Source organism: Rhinolophus sinicus, chromosome 5 (genome assembly GCF_057876585.1).
Source record: "Rhinolophus sinicus isolate RSI-liver-muscle chromosome 5, RSI-T2T, whole genome shotgun sequence".
Classification (NCBI taxonomy): domain Eukaryota; kingdom Metazoa; phylum Chordata; class Mammalia; order Chiroptera; family Rhinolophidae; genus Rhinolophus; species Rhinolophus sinicus.
The window spans coordinates 92,514,653-92,532,417 of NC_142505.1; the positions used below are offsets into that span (position 1 = coordinate 92,514,653).

General features: G+C 44.8%; 1 long non-coding RNA gene across 1 annotated transcript in view; it reads left to right on the forward strand.

Moving 5' to 3' along the window:
* Positions 1–17,298, forward strand: part of LOC148758294 (uncharacterized) — an 83,165-nt gene extending 65,867 nt beyond the window's left edge. The window contains exon 3 of the long non-coding RNA XR_016021368.1: positions 16,629–17,298. This is a non-coding gene — a long non-coding RNA (uncharacterized LOC148758294). The remainder of the gene's footprint in view (positions 1–16,628) is intronic.
* The last annotated feature ends 467 nt before the right edge of the window (positions 17,299–17,765 follow it).

Here is a 17,765-nt window from a genome sequence, read left to right on the forward strand (position 1 = left end):
GAGAGGATGGTGAATGGAGTCAGAGAAAGTCCTGGGTGGGACCTGTTGTTTACCCCGCCCTGAATGGAGAGGACAAAGCCCTGGTTCCTGCAGGAGAGCTCAGTCCAAGGCAGAATGTTCTACCACCATTGATGCTTCTGCTACCGACCTGGGCTTTTAAGGGGCTGACACTGGGGAAAGACTCGGCACGCAGAAGGCAGTCCTGCCACTAACGGGCTACGTGGCCCTGGAAAGACTTCATCTCTCTGGGTTCCATCTCCCCTTTGCAGCTCTGATCAGTTGTTAGTGATTGCCAGATGTATGGTGTTAAGAATGATTCTGAGGCTACATTCAGAAGAGAGTACAGCATTCTGTCATGTTCTCCAGAAGAGGGAGTGGCCTCATGTATTAGATTCCAATTGCTGCTATAACAAATTACTTAAAGCTTTTTGGCTAAAAACCACACACATTTATTCTTACAGTTGTGGAGGTCAGAAATCTGAAATCAGCTTCACTGAGCTAATGTCAAGGAATCGGCAGGGCTGCTTCCTTCTGGGGGCCCTGAGGAGAGGCTCTCTTTCCTCATCTTGTTCAGCTTCTGGTGGCCCACCTATGTTTCTTGGCACGTGGCCCCTTCCTTCATCTTCAGAGCACATCATGCCAATCTCTGCTTCCGTCATCACATCATCTCCCCCTCTTTTGTAGCCAAATCTCCCTCTGCCTCTTATAAGGACCCGCATGATTATACGTAAGACCCACCACCCAGTGAATCCAGGATCATCTCTCCATCTCAAGATCGTGAGCTTAATCACATCTGCAAAGTCCCTTTTGCCATGGCAGGTCACAGAGTCACAGGCTCTGGGGATTAGGACAGGGACATCTTTTGAGGACCCATGACTCAGCCTGCCACACCTGACCTATGGCACTCATTTGCAATCCCTGCCATCAACCTAGAATTAGAACTGGAATGGAATAATGGAATAATTCTAAGTTAGTGTGTGAGGCCTGGCGTACGGAAGCGATACCAGAGAAAAAGATTGCACATGGCATTTTCTCTGTTTCAAGAGCCATGCCAGCCTCATTGAAATTCCACATCCCACTGCTTTCTCCTGACACTGTATCATTTACAATGCTCCTGAGGCTAGTACAGTGACTCATTATTATTAGTTAATGAAGCATCTAAGGCCTAAATCCAGAGTCAGCAGCTGGGATAAAGAGTGAGGACAGAGCAGGAGTGGATGGGAGTGTGTAGCTGGGACGTAGACAGAGGAGAGACAGAGGCCTGGCTGTCTGCATGCATGCATTTCACAAGCATTTACTGAGCACTTAGTGTGTTCCAACAGGAATAAGAGCCACGTGGGTGGTCCCGACCCCAAATAATTCACAGGCACCTGGGAGAAACAGACATGTACACGAATATACCAAGACACCCCCGACAAATGCTCAAGGGGAGGGTGTTGGGGAGCATGGAGGGCAGTCTCTGCCTCAGGGAATTAGGGAAGGTTTCCCAGAGGAGGGAGCAGTTGACCTGGACCTTGAAGGATGACGAGGCATCCTGAGGTTGGAAAAGGGAAGGGAAGGGCAAGGGGACGTCAGCAGAAGACGCCAGCGCTCAGGGGAATAGTGAAAAGGCACGGTTTTTCATACTGCCCTGAGTGACATGCAGAGATATTCTGGCAGCAGAGAAAGAGAACTGGAAAGTTTGCCTTTAGACTGCAGTGATGGCAAGGAGGTGACGTTTGGCTGGTAATGAGAACATGGGCACACACTGTGGGGGAGTCTCGCTTTGGGGATAAGCAACCAAACCAAACCTCTCTCTGAATAGATTCGGGGGCTAAATGGGGAGGCCAAAAGCCAAAGTGGTAAAGACAGACTTGGGTTCAAATCTCAGCTCTACCACTTACTAGCTGTGTGACGCTGGTGAGTTCCCTAACCCCTCTGGGCCTCAGTTTCCTTATCCATAAAATGGGAAAAATCATAACCAGCTGTGGAGGATGGTTGTACAGTGAGGGCCTTGTCTGTCTTGTTTTTTGCTGTATCCCGAGCATCTGGCACATGTTTGTAAACTGAATGATTAATGTCTGGAAAAGAACACTTGGCAGGATGTCTGATGAATAATAAATGTGTAGTGCATTAATTAATTAATTTTAGGGGGAAAATTCAATGATCATTTGGCCCAGCCCCCAGGTCTCACTGGGTATCTCTAATATTCCTGATAAGCAGATGCCCCCTATAGGGTCGTGGCAGCCTGGAACCTGGGGAAAGAGTCCTGAATCTGGAATGAGAGAGGAAGTGGGCTTTGGTTCCAGTCCTGAACTCCTGAACTGTGATTCTGGAAACAGCCATGTCCTGTCCAGCCCTGTGGCTTCCTTCAGGCCACACCCCAGCTCAGCTCCCCTCGTTCTCAGCCAAGGTCACTGAAGACTGAGAAGGACCCCAGGCCATTTCGGCTTCTTGATGAGCTCCGTGCCCTGTCCCTTCCTTCTCAGTCGGCAAGACAACAGAAGCCCGGAAGCTTGCCTGGGCCTTGCAGCATAGAAAGAGCATGTTCTCTGGAGCTATGCCACCATTCACAAGCTGGGCGGCCTGGGACAGGTTTAACCTCTCGGTTTATTTATCTGGGCTAATAGCTAACTGCAGAATTCTTTAGCTGTGTGACTTCAGGAACTTAACTTGTCTGTCCTTCCGTTTCCCCGTGGGTACTATGTGGATAACAGCACCTCCTCCCAGGGTTAGTTACTGTGTGGATTGGTTCCCAGAGCTGGTGTCACCAGACTCCTACCTGAAGACTGGGTCCTACCTCAGGCTCTCTGATGAGTCCTGCCTTGGGTTACCCCACCTGTGCTGAGTCTCCTGACTCCAATGACCAGGGTTTGGGACCCAGGGCCTGGGTTTTCCATCCAGTCTAATGATGAAATCCTGTCTCCTTCCCCAGGAGCGGGTCCCTCTGGAGGAAGCCTCTGAAGGCTGAGCTTCCCACTTACTCATCAGTTATGGGTGGCGATCGGAGCCCTGGCCCTGTAGCACATGCCTCATGCCAGAGACCACTGGGCCCAGAGGGATAAAGATTTTGAAAGACAGGACTTTAAAGTAAATCCTCTAAAACTCCTCTCTGTCTTTGGATTTCACTTTAATAAGCTATCATGAATTTTTGTGGTCCCTCAATTAAGAGAAGGCAACGGCCTTCCCTTCCAATATCTCAGGAGACACTGTTCTCTTCACATCACCAACAAGTGCCACATGAAGTGAGAAGAGAGCATTTCCTGGGGCTGTGTGGAGGGGGACTTGGCCAGGAACAGCCCTACCACCACTTACTGTTCTCTCTCTCTCTCTCTCTCTGTCTCTCTCTCTGTCTCTCTCTCTCTGTCTTTCTCTCTCTCTCTCTCACACACACACACACACACACACAAACACATACCACTCATATACACACCTACACACATTCATTCTTACAGTGGGTTAAGTCCTCCACTCACTGCACATGACTTTGCTCTTAAACCTGAGTAATATAATGGTGCAGTGTTCAGCCTCTAAGTGACCTGGCCCAAGGTCGGAATCCCAGCTCTGCCGTTGCCTAGCTGGGCAACCTTGGGCAGGGTCCTCAACCCTCCACGAGCTCCAGGTTTCTCATCTGTAAAGGGGGGAAATAATAGTACCTACATGGTGAGGGGGTTGGTGAGGATTAAATGAAATGAGACATGTACAGAAGCACATGGCAAGTATTCTTTAAACAGGAGTCACTGCTATTGTTGTTGCCACGTTGTTATTATTGTTGTCGCCATGAAAAGGTGAGTTCTGTGAAGACAAGGTCATTGTCTGCTTTGTTCACCATTCTGTCCCCATCACCTAGGACAGTGCCTAGCATATACTCAGTGCTCGGTAACTATTTGAAGAATCAATGACGTACAGAGCCTACCTTTTTATGCATGGCTTATTCTCCCCCGGTGTGATTTCAGGAGCCTTCCTCTGGGCCCCCATAGCACCTGGACACAAGAATTGTCACAAGAGCTTCTTATGTGCCAGGCATGAAGCCAAGGGCCTTATCCTACACTGATTTCTTGCCTCTGCAAACCTCACCTTGCGAATTCCTTGAGGAGAAAGAATAGGAGTTCTAACCCAGAGCAGGTGCTCAGCAAATATTTTCTGAAAAAGTGGCTAATCGAGCAGCCCATTTTACACATGAGGAAACTGAGCCCCAAAGGAGTAACACACTCATCCAGAGCTAGAGGGGAGTTCTGGTTCCCAGAGGGCCAGCCCAGCACTGCGCTGTCCCCCATCACTGAAGACGCAACATGGGTGGGTCCACCGACACCAGCAGATAGTGAGTTTAGCCAGCGGAGGAGAGAAGTGGGTGCTCTGACTTCAATTCCACAGGCGCCTGCCTGATCCTGTGGGAGGATTACCTACGCCACTGTGATGTGCTTTTCATTAAAGCAGGGTTCCCTCATAGATAGTCTTTGAAATGTCCGTTGTGATTAAAACCCTAATCCTAATAAACACACCATAGGTCAAACCCAGCCAGAGCAGCTTCCTGCTGGGTGAACGTCTCACATGCTCCCATAGGCAAGACGGTCTCCAGTGAAAGCGCTCGTGTGGGAGCATGCAGTCTACCAGGCAGCCTCACTCCAAGAAGGGCCTTGGCAATGATCCCCAACTTCGCAGGCTCCAGACTTCCAAAGACACAGCCCAGACTGGAGACAGCCGGATGCCAGTTCCAGATCAGCTACCGATACAGAGTCAATGCTTAGCCAAGCAGAATCCGAGCATCAGCAGCATTGAAAGGGCTCTGGAGATCATCCCGTCCGTATCATTTTCCAGATGGGGAAACTGAGTGCTAGAGACAGGAATAGACAGAGACCTGTGTAGCAGGAACCCACATCTCCTACCTCCAAGCTCAGCGCCCTCCCCTACTTATCCCCTGACTTTGCCAAATAGTAGCTGTGTAACCTTGACCAAAGCCATTTCCTTTCTCACCTTGAAATTCTTTGTCTATAAAATGGAAGGGGTTGGACTAGAGCAGTGATCTCAACCTTGACCACACATTACAATCATCTGGGGAAGTTTTAAAAAGCCCTAGGCTTACCTGAGACCAATTCATCAGAGCCTCTGGGGTGAGACCTGGACATGAGTATTTTATAAAGCTCTTCAGGTGATTCCAACGTGTATCCAGGATTTAGAAGCAGTAGACTTGATAATCACTAAGTCTCTCTTTTGCTCTAACATGTTATGGAACGCTCTGTGCATCACATACTCCCATGCCCCCGCCTCCACGCACTCCTACCGCCCAAATGATTTGAGCAATTCCTTCTCATACCTCAAGTCTCAGCTTAAATGCCCCGTCATTAGACTGAGCGAGGGAGACATTACCTGAGCTCTTCCCCTTTCAGAGCCTGAATCACTTCACAGTAATTACATCGTGTGGCTATCTTCCCTGTAAACTGAGTCATACCAGAGATTGCATATAGTGAACAGATTCTAAGATGTCCCCCCGTTATCCTCATCTCCGATACTCCCCACCCAACCCCCTGGAGTGTGAGCAGAACCTCTGACTTGCTTCTAACCTATACAGTGTGGCAAAGGTGGTGGGATGTCAATTCTGTGATTAGTTATATAACACTATGTTTGTCATGTTAGAAAACACCCTCCTTGCTGGCTTTGATGAAGCAAGTGGCTGTATTCAGGAGGGTCCCCTGCCAAGGAACTGAGAGCGACCTGTAGCCACCAACTAGTTAGGACCTCAGGCTCTTAGTCTTGGCCTGCGAGCCCCTGAGCCCTGCTAACTACTCTAATGCTGAGAGCTCAGAAGTGGGTCCTTCCCCGGCCAAACCTTCAGATGAGAACCCAGCCCTGGCTGGCGCCTTGACTGACACCTTGTAGAGGACCCAGCGAAACTGTGCCTGGACTCCTCACCCACAGAAACTCTGAGATCACAAATGTGTGTTACTTAAGCTGCTAAATGTGTGGCAATGTTGTTATGTGGCAGTGGATAATGAATACACTGAGCCTCTCTCGTCTGACTGCGACATCTTGGCATCCAGCACTGAGCGTGGCACATCGTAGGTACTCAAACATGTTTGGCAAATAAATGATTGAATTCATTAATCCGAATAATTCCATTAAGTCCTTTGAATCCAACATTTGCCCAACCCTTGTTTTCTTTCTCCCTCGTAATGACAAGCTAATAGCCTACAATTCCATATCAGCCCATCAATAAGGGCCGGACTCTCAAGCAGTTCGCTCTTAGGAGGGAAAGTGGGAAGCGCACATTGCTATCATGATGATCGTTGTGATCCAGCTTAATGAAATCGCGTGTGGTTAAATAACTGTTTGCTGAGTGTAAATTGTTCTGGTTATTGATGGACCATTTCCTTTACCTGATAAATGTGGGGCAGTGCTCTGGGCAGGGAGCAATGGCGTTTTATCGATCCATAATCATTGCACAGATGAAGCGGATGCCGTTGGCCCTTGTAGGCTGGCCTTTGGATGACACTGGGCTTTCCTTACAGCCCACAGCTGGGCTCTCCCATAGTCATGGCTTTTAGGCCTGCTCAGGTCAGCGGCTCAACGCAAACTGCCATGAGGCGCACTTCTGCCTGGGCATTTACTGCTGCTTTTTGTGGTCTGAACAGCAGCAGAAACTTCCAAGAGTGAAAAAGCAGAGTGCAGACCCACTTTCCCTGCCAAGGCTACTGCCAATCTCATGCTGCTCTGGCCAGTCTCCTCAGGGCTTTGACAGGACTCTGCAGGCTCAGGAACAGCTCTGTGAGGTTATCAGACTTTCCAAGGTCACTTGGAGAGTCACAGAATGAGACAGGATCACAAGGCAAGACCTCACTGGCCTCTGTTTGATTTCAGGATAGCTTATCAAGAACACTGCTGACTGGCACGCACATAAAAATTTGAGTACATTGACTGTAACTAGGTCTTGAGAAGTAGCTGAAGTTCCCCATGGAGCCTGCTAGAAGCACTTTGGAGGTCCCGGGGGGAAGGGGGGAAGGATTGTCTTAGGGAGCATTTGTGGCTGATGCTGGAAAAGCAGTGTGTCTGGGCCTCTTTTCTCACCCTCACTCTGCAATTTCGTGTGTCGCTCTCGCTCTGCTCTCTCTGTCTCTCTGTGTCTCTGTGTCTCTGTCTCTCTGTCTCTCTCTCTCTTTTCCTATTCTCTCTCTCTCTCTCTCTCTCTCTCTCTCTCTTCCTATTCTCAATTTCCTCATCTGCCTCTGGTTATGTCTCAGGATTGTCATTGCTTCCACCACCCAAAGCCCACTGCCAAAGGCTGTGGATGCAAGCGGCTTGCTCCTCCCTCCAAGCCCATCTATTGAATGGGGACAGGACCTACTCACAACAATAACACAGGAGTTCCCGTTTTATGACCACTTACCATGTACCATGTGCTAGGCTCCTTATGCACATGACCTCATGACAGTCAGTGAGAATGGTTCATTCCTGTTTTACAGGAAAATACCTGAAGTTGGTCCTTTGAAAAGGCTGATAACACTGATAAGCAGCTGGAAAGACTGATCAAAGAAGAAAGAGGGTAGGAACAAACAACCAATGAAAAGGAGGATATCACTACATATTCCACAAAATTAAAAGATAAAATGATAGTATCAACTATTTTACACCAATAAATTTGAAATAAATTAGGTAAAATGATCACATTTCTAATAAAACACAACTAGCCAAAACAGATGCAAGAAGAAATAGAAAATCTGAATAGAGCTATTCATAATTCATAATGAAAACTGTTTCTCAAAGAAAATTCCAGGCCCAGATGGCTGCACAGGCAAATTCTATCCAATGTATTATACAAACTCTCCCAGAGAATAGAAAAAGAGGAACTACTTCTCCACCCATTTTTTGAGACAAAATACTTCTCGACTCATTTCATGATACATAATTTTGGTACCAAATTCCAACAAGGATAATACAAGAAAATTATAGACCTATCTCACTCATAAACATAAATGCAAAATAATCAAGTTTCCTAATCAAATTAGGAAAATGATTTCAGCAACATATAATTAGGATATACATGCTAACCACATTGGGTTTATTCCTGGATGCAAGGCTGGTATAACATTTAAAAATTAGTCAATATAGTTCACTATGTTAACTGAATAAAAGGGAAAAATCAGATGACAATCTCAGTAGGTAGAGAAAATGCACATAATAAAATTTAATATCTAGTTATGATATAAAACTTTGAGAAAACCAGGAATAAAAGGGAATTTAATTAATTTAATCAAAGGTATCTAGAAAAAAATGTTTGTGCAAACATCCTACTTAATGATGAAATGCTGAGAGCTTTGCTTTAAGATGTGGAATGTGACGAGGATGCCTGCTATCCCCAAGATTATACTGAAAATCTTGGCCAGACTTGTAAGATAAGCAAAAAAGTTAAAATCATAAGGACTGGAAAGCAAAACATGAAATTATATGATTTGCATTTGATATGATTCTATACAGAAAGAATCTGTATACAGTTCATAAGAATCCATTGACAAATCACTAATACATAAAAATCCATATTAGTTGGGCTACAGACATAAATCTGAAAGTCAAGACAACAAAGCTTTAAAAAGGTAACATAGAAAAATTTTCCCATGAGGAATACATTTTTTAAAATAGTACACAAAAAGCACTAATCATAAAGGAAAAGTACAAATTTGACTACACTAAAATTTACAACCTCTGTTATCATATGATATTATTAAGTAAGCAAAAAGGCAAGCCCTGGACAGAGAAGATATCTGCAAAAATTGCGACTGACCGAGAGGTCATATTCTGAATTTATAAAGAACTGCTACAAATCAATAAATAAAAGACAACTCAGTGGAAAAGCCAACAAGAATCTTCAATAGGAATCTCACAAAAGAAGTTATCCGAATGACCAAGAAATATAAGAAAAGCTTCTTAAGTCATCAGTCACCAGAAAACACAAATTAAAACAATAATGCAGTACTACCATATGCTAGATATGTGATATCACGGTATAGATACCAGAATGGCTAACATTTTTTAAAAAGACTTACAATACTAAGAATTAATGAGAATGTGGAGTAATCAGAACGCTCGTGTACTGCTGAGGAGAGTATAAATTGATACAACCACTTTGGAAAACTTGCATCGACGTTCCCAATGACCCAGCAATTCCTTTCCTACATGTATGCCCAATAGAAATGTGTGCACAGTTGCACCAATAAAGATATATAAGAATGTTCGTGGTTGTATTTATTATTTGTCGTAGCTAGAAACTGGAGACAATCCCAAAGTCTATCAAGAGAGGACTGGGTAAACAAATTGTGACATGTTCATACAGTAGAATATTACACAGCAATGGAAATGGATAAACTACAGTACAGCACAGGCGGCAAACATGTGGAATGAAAAAAAAGCTGTACATACTGTAGGATTCTGTTTTAGGTAAAGGTTGACATTAGACAGAACCACATTTTAGTGTTTAGGAGTGCATCCTTGGGTAGTGAAAATGTTAAAAAAGCAAAACAAAATGATGTCCGTCAGGTTCCATCACGAAACAGTCACACCATCACACAAGTTATTTTAACAGAGAGAATCTCATCCATCAGGTCTTCAGGAACTGAAAAGGCCAAAGCAGTGCACAGAGGTAGCGGCAGCAGGAAGCAGCTGTCTCGGGGAACAGAGGATAGAGGTTGGAATGATTAAACCTTAGAAGCTTAGAGCTGGGACTGGTACCTGTGAGGAAGGGGTGCTGGCCAGCTGGCAGGTGCTCCTGTCTCTGAAGGGGCACCATGAGATTGTTTCAATAAGCGCTGGGAAAACTGCGGATTGGAATCAACTTCTGCTCCCGGCCCTGCTGTGGTGAAGCTGACAGGCAGAGAAAGCAACTAGGGAAAAGCAAGTCCTCTCTCCCTCCTCCAGGCTTGCGTTTCCCTGTGGGCGGCATCTAAGAGGATGCTGGCTGGCAGAGGAAAAAAGTGGCTTCCAGTGTCCCAGCCTGGCGTCACCAAGGAGAGTTAGAACGGTGTGCTTGAAGCAGGGAGACAACAGCTGAGTAATCAGCACAGATGTGATTAAGGAGACGTGGTTAAGATACTCCTTAAGGAGGAAGTGAGAGGGTGGGGGGGACCATCTAGGGATGGAGGAGAACTTTCTAGGGTGCAGGTGATGTTTTATTTCTTAATGGGCGTGGTGGTCACGTGGGTGCGTTGTTTCTAATCACCCACCATGCTGTACACCTATGTGCTACGTACTTTGCTGTGTGTATATTTTTCACAACTAAATACGAAGTAAAATTTTGAATGGAATAGTTGGAGGAAAAGTGTTCATGTAGGCTGGAAGGTCAGAGGAGACCTCTCGGAGGATGAGCTGTTTGAGCCCGGCTTGAATAATCAGAGGGACCCTCCATAGCCAGAGCCATATGCAGCCTTTCAGGCAGAGGGTGACGGGTATCCTACATCTTAGGAACGCAGTCCTGGTGGCAGTGTGCAGGGTGGCCTGGAGGAATGGGAGGGAGCAGAGAAGGGAGGCAGCAAGAGACTGCTGCTGCGGAAACTGTAGGGAGCAAGCAGGGCTCCCAGGGGTGGCCCTGGCAGTCAGGTGCAGATGAGGCAAAGCATCCGGGCACTGAGCAGTCCCTTACCCATGGGAGGGCCAAGGAAAAACACCTTGCCACTCTGACCACACTCTTCAGTCCCAGCCTCCTGGAAAACATCTCTAAGTGCTGAAAGGTGATTCCGGGACGGAAAGCCAGCAGATGGAATGGCCCGAGAGGTTTCTGAGGCAATTCCAGTTGGTTTTCCTGGCACTGGCAGAGGCTTCCAGAAAGAACAGCAAAATCTGAGCTTGTGCTGTCTCATTTCCCTCTTCCTTCTTTCCTTCCTAATTTCCTGCCTCCAGCCTTTCCTTTCTTACTAGTCCCTCCCTCCCTCCCTCCCTCCTTCCCTTCCTCCCTCCCTCCCTCCCTGCCTCCATTCCTTCCTTTCTACCTCCTGCCCTCCTTTTCACACATTAACTCAGCCACAATCAGACATATACCATGTATATAAATGTACACACACCCACATGTCCACCTTCTACACACACACACACACACACACACACACACACACACGATATATTCAGGTTCATTCATACACATCACAGATATATTCCTTATATGCCTACAGATCACTTTAAAGTTCAGCTTTCAAGTTCATAGCCTCTTTACAAGTCGTAGCAGCCCATTTTACAGATGGAGTACTGGAGACTCAGAGAAATTGAAGAATGTCTTTAAGTTCGCAGAGCTGGGAGTGACAGAGTATGGAGCAGCACTCAGGTGGGCCTGGCCCTGTGCTTCAGCCACACCCTGCAATCCCACACAATTTTAATTACCCTCCAAAGTGGCTGCACTCAACAACAGTGATTGAGAGCACACATTTCCTCATAGCCTCACCAACATTTGATATTATCAAACTGTTTTGTTTTTTTTGTGTTTTTTTTTGCCATCTGATGGATTAAAATGGCATGTCATTGTTTTCATTTACGTTTTGGAGGGAGCTTTCTCAAAAAAAGAAATTCCCAGTCCAAGTCTCAGCCTTTCTGATCAGAGGCTCAAGAATCTGCATGATTTATAATCTTCCTGGTGATACAAAGTGAGGTTTGGGAACTAGTGGGAACCCTGCCTCCTCCTGGGCCCGGAACTTGTTTGGGCCCAGTGTCTCCACCATCTTTGCCGCTTACAATGCCTTTTTCTTCATGAGGGAAGATTTTTACAACAGAAGAAGTCCTGGCAAGTGTGACCATTTACTAAGTTGGCTCTTAGAACCGTATTTCACATGTCTCAGAAAGAAGAGGCTAATTTGCTGGGTACCATGCTGGGCTTGCTGGATACAACCTTTACAAGGTCATTTAAACTTTACAACAACCTTGGAAAGTATTGTCCCCATTTCACAGATGAGGGAACTAAAGCTCAGAGACTTAGCAATTTGCTCAAGGTCACACAGCTACAGAGGGACCCCTATCCCTGGTCTGTCTGGCTCCAAAGCCTGTTTTTCATTGTCACCTGCCTATAGATTAGGGTTTCTTAGGAGACAGAGACCATACATGGTCAGTGCCTCCTTTCCACAGACGCTCAAAGGGTTCTGCTCACTTTAGCTGCTAACTCTCACACCCTACCTGCTTGAACTACCCTCCTGACTCCTAGAGGTCTCTGGAAGGTACAAATATTTCATGAAAAGAGTATTATTTTATCTCACTTAGCATGCAGTAGTTTTTTTGATTCATTTCTGGAGAATTTGTTCCTGAAGGTGTGGACTGGAGGATAGCTGGACTGGGGGTATGGGAAAAAGAATTATTCAGTTCGACCTCCGATCATCCCAGCTGCTTCCGTCTTCCAGGACAAATGCAGAAAAAGAAAAGTATAAAAGTGACTTGTCTCACTGAATTACCATCAGTTGTTCAATTTCTTGAGCTTTTTCTTAATTCTGGAGAATTTTGAAAGAATAACGTATGCCAAATAACCAAGTATCCACCATTTAGAAATAACCATTCAAAAAGTATTTGTCCCATTTCTTAAAATAAGCAACACAAAATTGCTCATCTAAAGATGAAACCCCCTTGGTTCTCCGTTCCAGATTTCATTTCCTCCCCACCTCATCCCCTAGCAACCTCAGTAATCAATTCAGATTATTTCTCCCTAATCCATTTCATACTTATAAGTATGTGTTAAGTACATGTATCATGAACAAATAAAAATTAGAAATTGACTTTATATAAATGGCATTATACTGTATCATTCTGCTCTCTGCTTTTCTCCTCGTTAAGCTATACCACTGAGAGCTCTTGAAAAGTTAAGAATCATGCCTTATTTAATCTGTGCATTCCTGGTGGTCTCATACACTCTCAACGCTCATTCAATCAGGAAGGGATGGAAGGTCTTTTGAGTCAAAACTTCTTGTGTGGCTCCCAGTTAAAAGTGAGGGTAATTACAAAGGCGGGCTAAGTCCTCCACACCATGATTTCCCTGCCTCTGAGAACTGTTCAAGTCCCATTAGAGCAGACTCCCTCCATCCTTTAATCTGCTCACTATGCGGTTCTCCCGGGAAAACCCAGACATGGCTCCGAGAAGTTCCAGGCCACACAGCTGCCTAATGTGCTGAGCTCCAGTGTGGCCCAACTCTCGCTGGTCATAAATCAACCAACCAAGGCTGAAGCTTGCACTCCTCTCTGTCTCTCAAAAACCCTTAAGGATCTGGGCAATTTGCTGCCAGTTCAAACACTTGCCTTTCCTCCTTTCCTGCTCCCACTCCGTCTCTGTCTCCGTCAGCCGGAGTGCCTTTCTTTGATGACTGTCTCTGCCTCATGGAGTCTCTCTTTCTGTCTCAGATTCAAAATTCTACCTGTCTTCCTTTCTTCAGCCCCAGCATCTATAATACTTTCCTGCCCTCCCCTGAGTCTAGCTGCCGCCATAGATCCAGGATCCCAGCTGGGCCATAAATCTCTCTGTTACTTGCTGCTCCCTCCCTCACTTTTAAGAATGCTTTTTATGGTGGCTTCTAGCACAGACAGCTGTTGGAGCTTGTTTGAGAAAACCTACGGGAGCAGATGCTCTGGCAGTCCTTCAGATTCTTCTTTCCTCTGCAGTCTGAGATGGAATTGGCAATAAATTTATTCATTCATTAATCCGTTAAACAAATATTTATTGAGTTCCTATTATATGTCAGTCACCGAGGTGGATGCTGGGAATACAGCAGTAGGTAAAACAGCCCTGATAGTTTTCAGTCTAATTGGTGAGGGGAGGGAGGAGCAGATATAAATCTAATAGTCGCTTAAATACATAATAAATGAGGATCAATATTATGAAAAAATGGTCCACAATGTTCTAATAATATTTCATGTCTATTGAGTGTTTATTATATAACTGGCAGTATTGTAAGCATTTCACATATATTTATCTTAACAAAAACTTCCATAATCTTCTGTAGATGATGAAAGTAAGCAACAGAGTGGGCCAAGATTTAAACATAATATGGAGATTAGGGGAACAAGAGGAGGAAAGCCTTCCCCGAGGCTCAGTTACCTTCCGTGTATGAATAGAATTTTCTTTCCTACAATCACATAGACAATAGGAGGCAGAAACAGGACTATAATCTGGCCTCTGGAATCCTAAACTAACCCAGTTCTAAAGTCAAATAGGCTGGAATGTGAAGATTGACTCTGTTACCAAAACTATGAAGCCCCATGGGATTTCCTGGAAAAATACAGAGGAGTATGGGGGTGAGGAAATGGTGTGGAATAGACACCTCCTGCTAAGATGAGGATGTAGGGGTTGAGGCTCCTTTCCTGGGACAGGCTCGGGGGAAGGACTGTGTTGTTCTCCTTTGCGTCCCCTGCACTTAATACAGTGCCTGGTGCACAGTAGGCCCTTAATCATTATTCATTGAAAAATGAATGCATGGATAAATGGAATTAAATGTGAGTAAATTAAGCGAAAAAGATAAAACAGATGGAAACTCCATGTTTCTTCCAAGCTAGGGGTGTATGATTCCAATAACTTCACTTCTTTCTAGTCTCATTAACACCAGCCACCAGCACGGAGCTATTCTGCCAGGTATCTGGGTCAGTTTCTACCCTTTCTTTTCAACCTGCATCTCCAAAATGTTTTCCTGCTATTTCATAAAATTCCCTTTTTAATTTTTTTCAGTTTTTGTTGATTCAGTTAAGAACTGAGTTTGATCTAGAAATCTTACCTCTTAAGTCCCTTTTGATAAAACAGTCCCCAGAGTACCCATCTCTTTCAAGCCTCTTTATGAGTTTTGGAGCTGAGTAAAATGCCGACTACTGTCAGGATAATTACCCTGGAGCAGACACATTGTTCCTGGAATCTGTTCCCCCATCTGAGTAAAAAGAACCTGGTCCTTTTTATGTTCTTGCAATACGCACTGCTTTCTCTTTCATTTTTTTTTCTCTGTCTGGATTGCTGCCTGTGGGTTATTTAATCTCTGGACCCAAGAAGAGGGAAGGACTTGTTTGGGAAAACATCTTCTACAGGAAATTTGGCTATGAGGGCGCCTTCGGCTGGGGGAGGCTGACTCTGCTGATTCTGGCACATTCAGTGGCTTTCTCTGTCCCACGAAGAGGAAAGGGATACCAAGACCCACTCAGCAACCTTAGAAAAGAGTGAAGAATCAAATGTACCCACCACCTCTGGAAACTGTAGGCTGAAACAATCAATTAAAGAAATGCTGCCATCACATCTTTTTTACAGGTGATGTGTTGGTTAATGACTTACGTGGGAATCAAGCAAATAGGTTCCAGTCTCAATTCTGCCACTTAAATTAACTGTGTGACCCGGGATATGTGACTGAAACTCTGGTGGCATCAATTTTTCCGTCTGTGTAATGGGAATAATAATAGTATTTATCTCAAATGCTAATTACAAGAATAAAATGAGATAATAGTTTTAGAACAGTGTCTGGCCTTTGTACCTGACAGGTGATGATGACGATGATGATGACGATGATGATGATGACCTGTGACACAAAGCACTTTCACCTTCATACTTGCATGTGCCCACATTTTCCTTGCTCTCCTAATAGAGGACCTGTGTCAGAACCATGTTCTTCTGACTCTCAGTCTCTATGTTCCTATATTCTGGGTCGTTCCAAAGGACTTTGACTTGCTCCCTGTGACTCCCAGGACAAGGAGGTAGAAGCTACAGGAAGACAGATTTTGGTTCCACATAGGGAGATTTATTTGTCATGGTCAGAGGTCTCAAAAAATGACTGCCTAAAAAAGGCGTGTTTCTTGTTCCTGGCAGCACACGGGCAGGAGAGACTGGCCGGCCACCTGCAGAGGATGTTGTAAAAGGGAATGGAGATGTTAGACTTGGTGGCTTTCCAATCCTGAGAGTCTGAATTTCTCATACGAACAGGAAACGTTTGTTTCTGCCAGCCCTCCACCCCCATACTCCTCATTATTTTTTCTAAGAAATCCCATGAAGCTTGAGAGTTTTATAAGCAGATTCAGCCCTTGCACTCCAGCCTATTTGACTTAAGAACTGGATTTGGGGGAATTTAAGGATCTGGATTCTAGTCCTATTTCTGTCTCCTATTGTCTAAGGGATTCTGGGAAGGAAAATTCTGTAGTTGGTGCCTATTCAGCATCAACTCCCATTCTCCGGAAGTGCTTCTCCTCTTCCCTTTGGGGACCACTCCTCCCCTACTGTCCCTGTGGCTCTAATGAGATTGTCTCAACTCCATGGTCAGCACATGACCCACGTCTAACCATGGGCTGTTCCAGCTCCCTGGTCACAGTAATTGGTTCAGGAATGAGGATCCAATTCAAGTTGGATGGATCAGAATCCATCCCAAAACTTTTGCTAGAACTGTTGACAAAGAGAAGCGCTTTCCCTGGAGGTTGCTGACTAAACTGGTAACATGCAAGCCTGTGTTTTCTGGGATCCACCACATGGGCAGAGCCTGCCTGGAAATGAAGTCAGTATAGACAAAAGCAAAACTGAGAGGTGGCGCCAGCAAATCCTGATGACGTCATTCAGTGCCTGGCTCCAACAGTACCTGAAGCTGGACCTACAGCTAGAGTTTTCAGTTAGGCTAACCAATACATTCTGGTTGTATTTGGTTTTTAAGTTGTTGGTTATTGCATTGATTTGTTTGTTTGTTTCTCAGATGCATTTGACATGGATTCCGTCCTCCTACAACCAAGAGTTCCAACAATCACCTATCACAATGCACTGAAGAAGGTAAGTCTTGAGCTGTACTCTTCTCTGTATCGAAGTCTACCTAGTAAACTCTAGTAAAGACTGTTAATTATTTAATGTGTGTGTCTCTCTGCAGAGAACCATTAGGGTCTTAACCAGCGCCACCAAAGCCTTAACGAGAGTGAAATTTGGGACCACTTCAATCAGTGTCATAGTTATCTCTTAGACTCCATATGTATAACTCTAGTCTTTCCCAGCATTTCCAGGGACAGCCCCTCCCCCCTTTTTAGTGAATGAAATTATCATTCATCTACCAAATTTTGAAAACACCTATATGCCGAATGTTATAACAGATTATACGTGGGATATGAATATGTGTAAGATATTAATAAGCTCACAGTAAAATCAGAAGGCCGCATTTGTAATAAATTTTTATGCAACCAACCCAATGTGCCTGGCGTTTTACTGATTTAAAGAAAAAAACTCACAATAATACTTTATTAGTTTCCTTTTGCTGCTGTAACAAACTACTACAAACTTAGTGGTTTAAACCACACAAATTTATTTTCCTACAGTTCTGGATGTCAGAAATCTGAAATGGGTCCCCCTAGGCTAAACTCAAGGTGTCAGCAGGGCTGCGTTCCTTCTGGGCTCCAGGGGAGAATCTGTTTCCTGCCTTTTTCAGCTTCTAGAGCCCGCCCACACTCCTTGGCTCCTGGCCCCTCCCTCCATCTTCAAAGCCAGAAGTTTACCACCTTCAGTCTGTCTCTCTCTGACTCTAACACTCTTTCTTGCCTTCCTCCTATAAGAACCCTTGTGATTACATTAAACCCACCTAAATAATCCAGGATAATCTCCCCAAGTCAAGATGCTTCACTTAATCACGTCTGCAAAATCTCTTTTGTCATGTAAGGTAACATATTCACAGGTTCTGGGACTTAGGATATAGACATCTTTGGGGGACCATTATTCTGTCTACTACAAATAAAAAGAAGTAAGTAGTATTATTATTATCCCCATTTTACAGACAGAAAAACTAAGGCTTAGAGTTATCCTTCTGCTAACTAGTAAAAGCCAGAGCTTTGATTCACACCCAGGGGAGTCT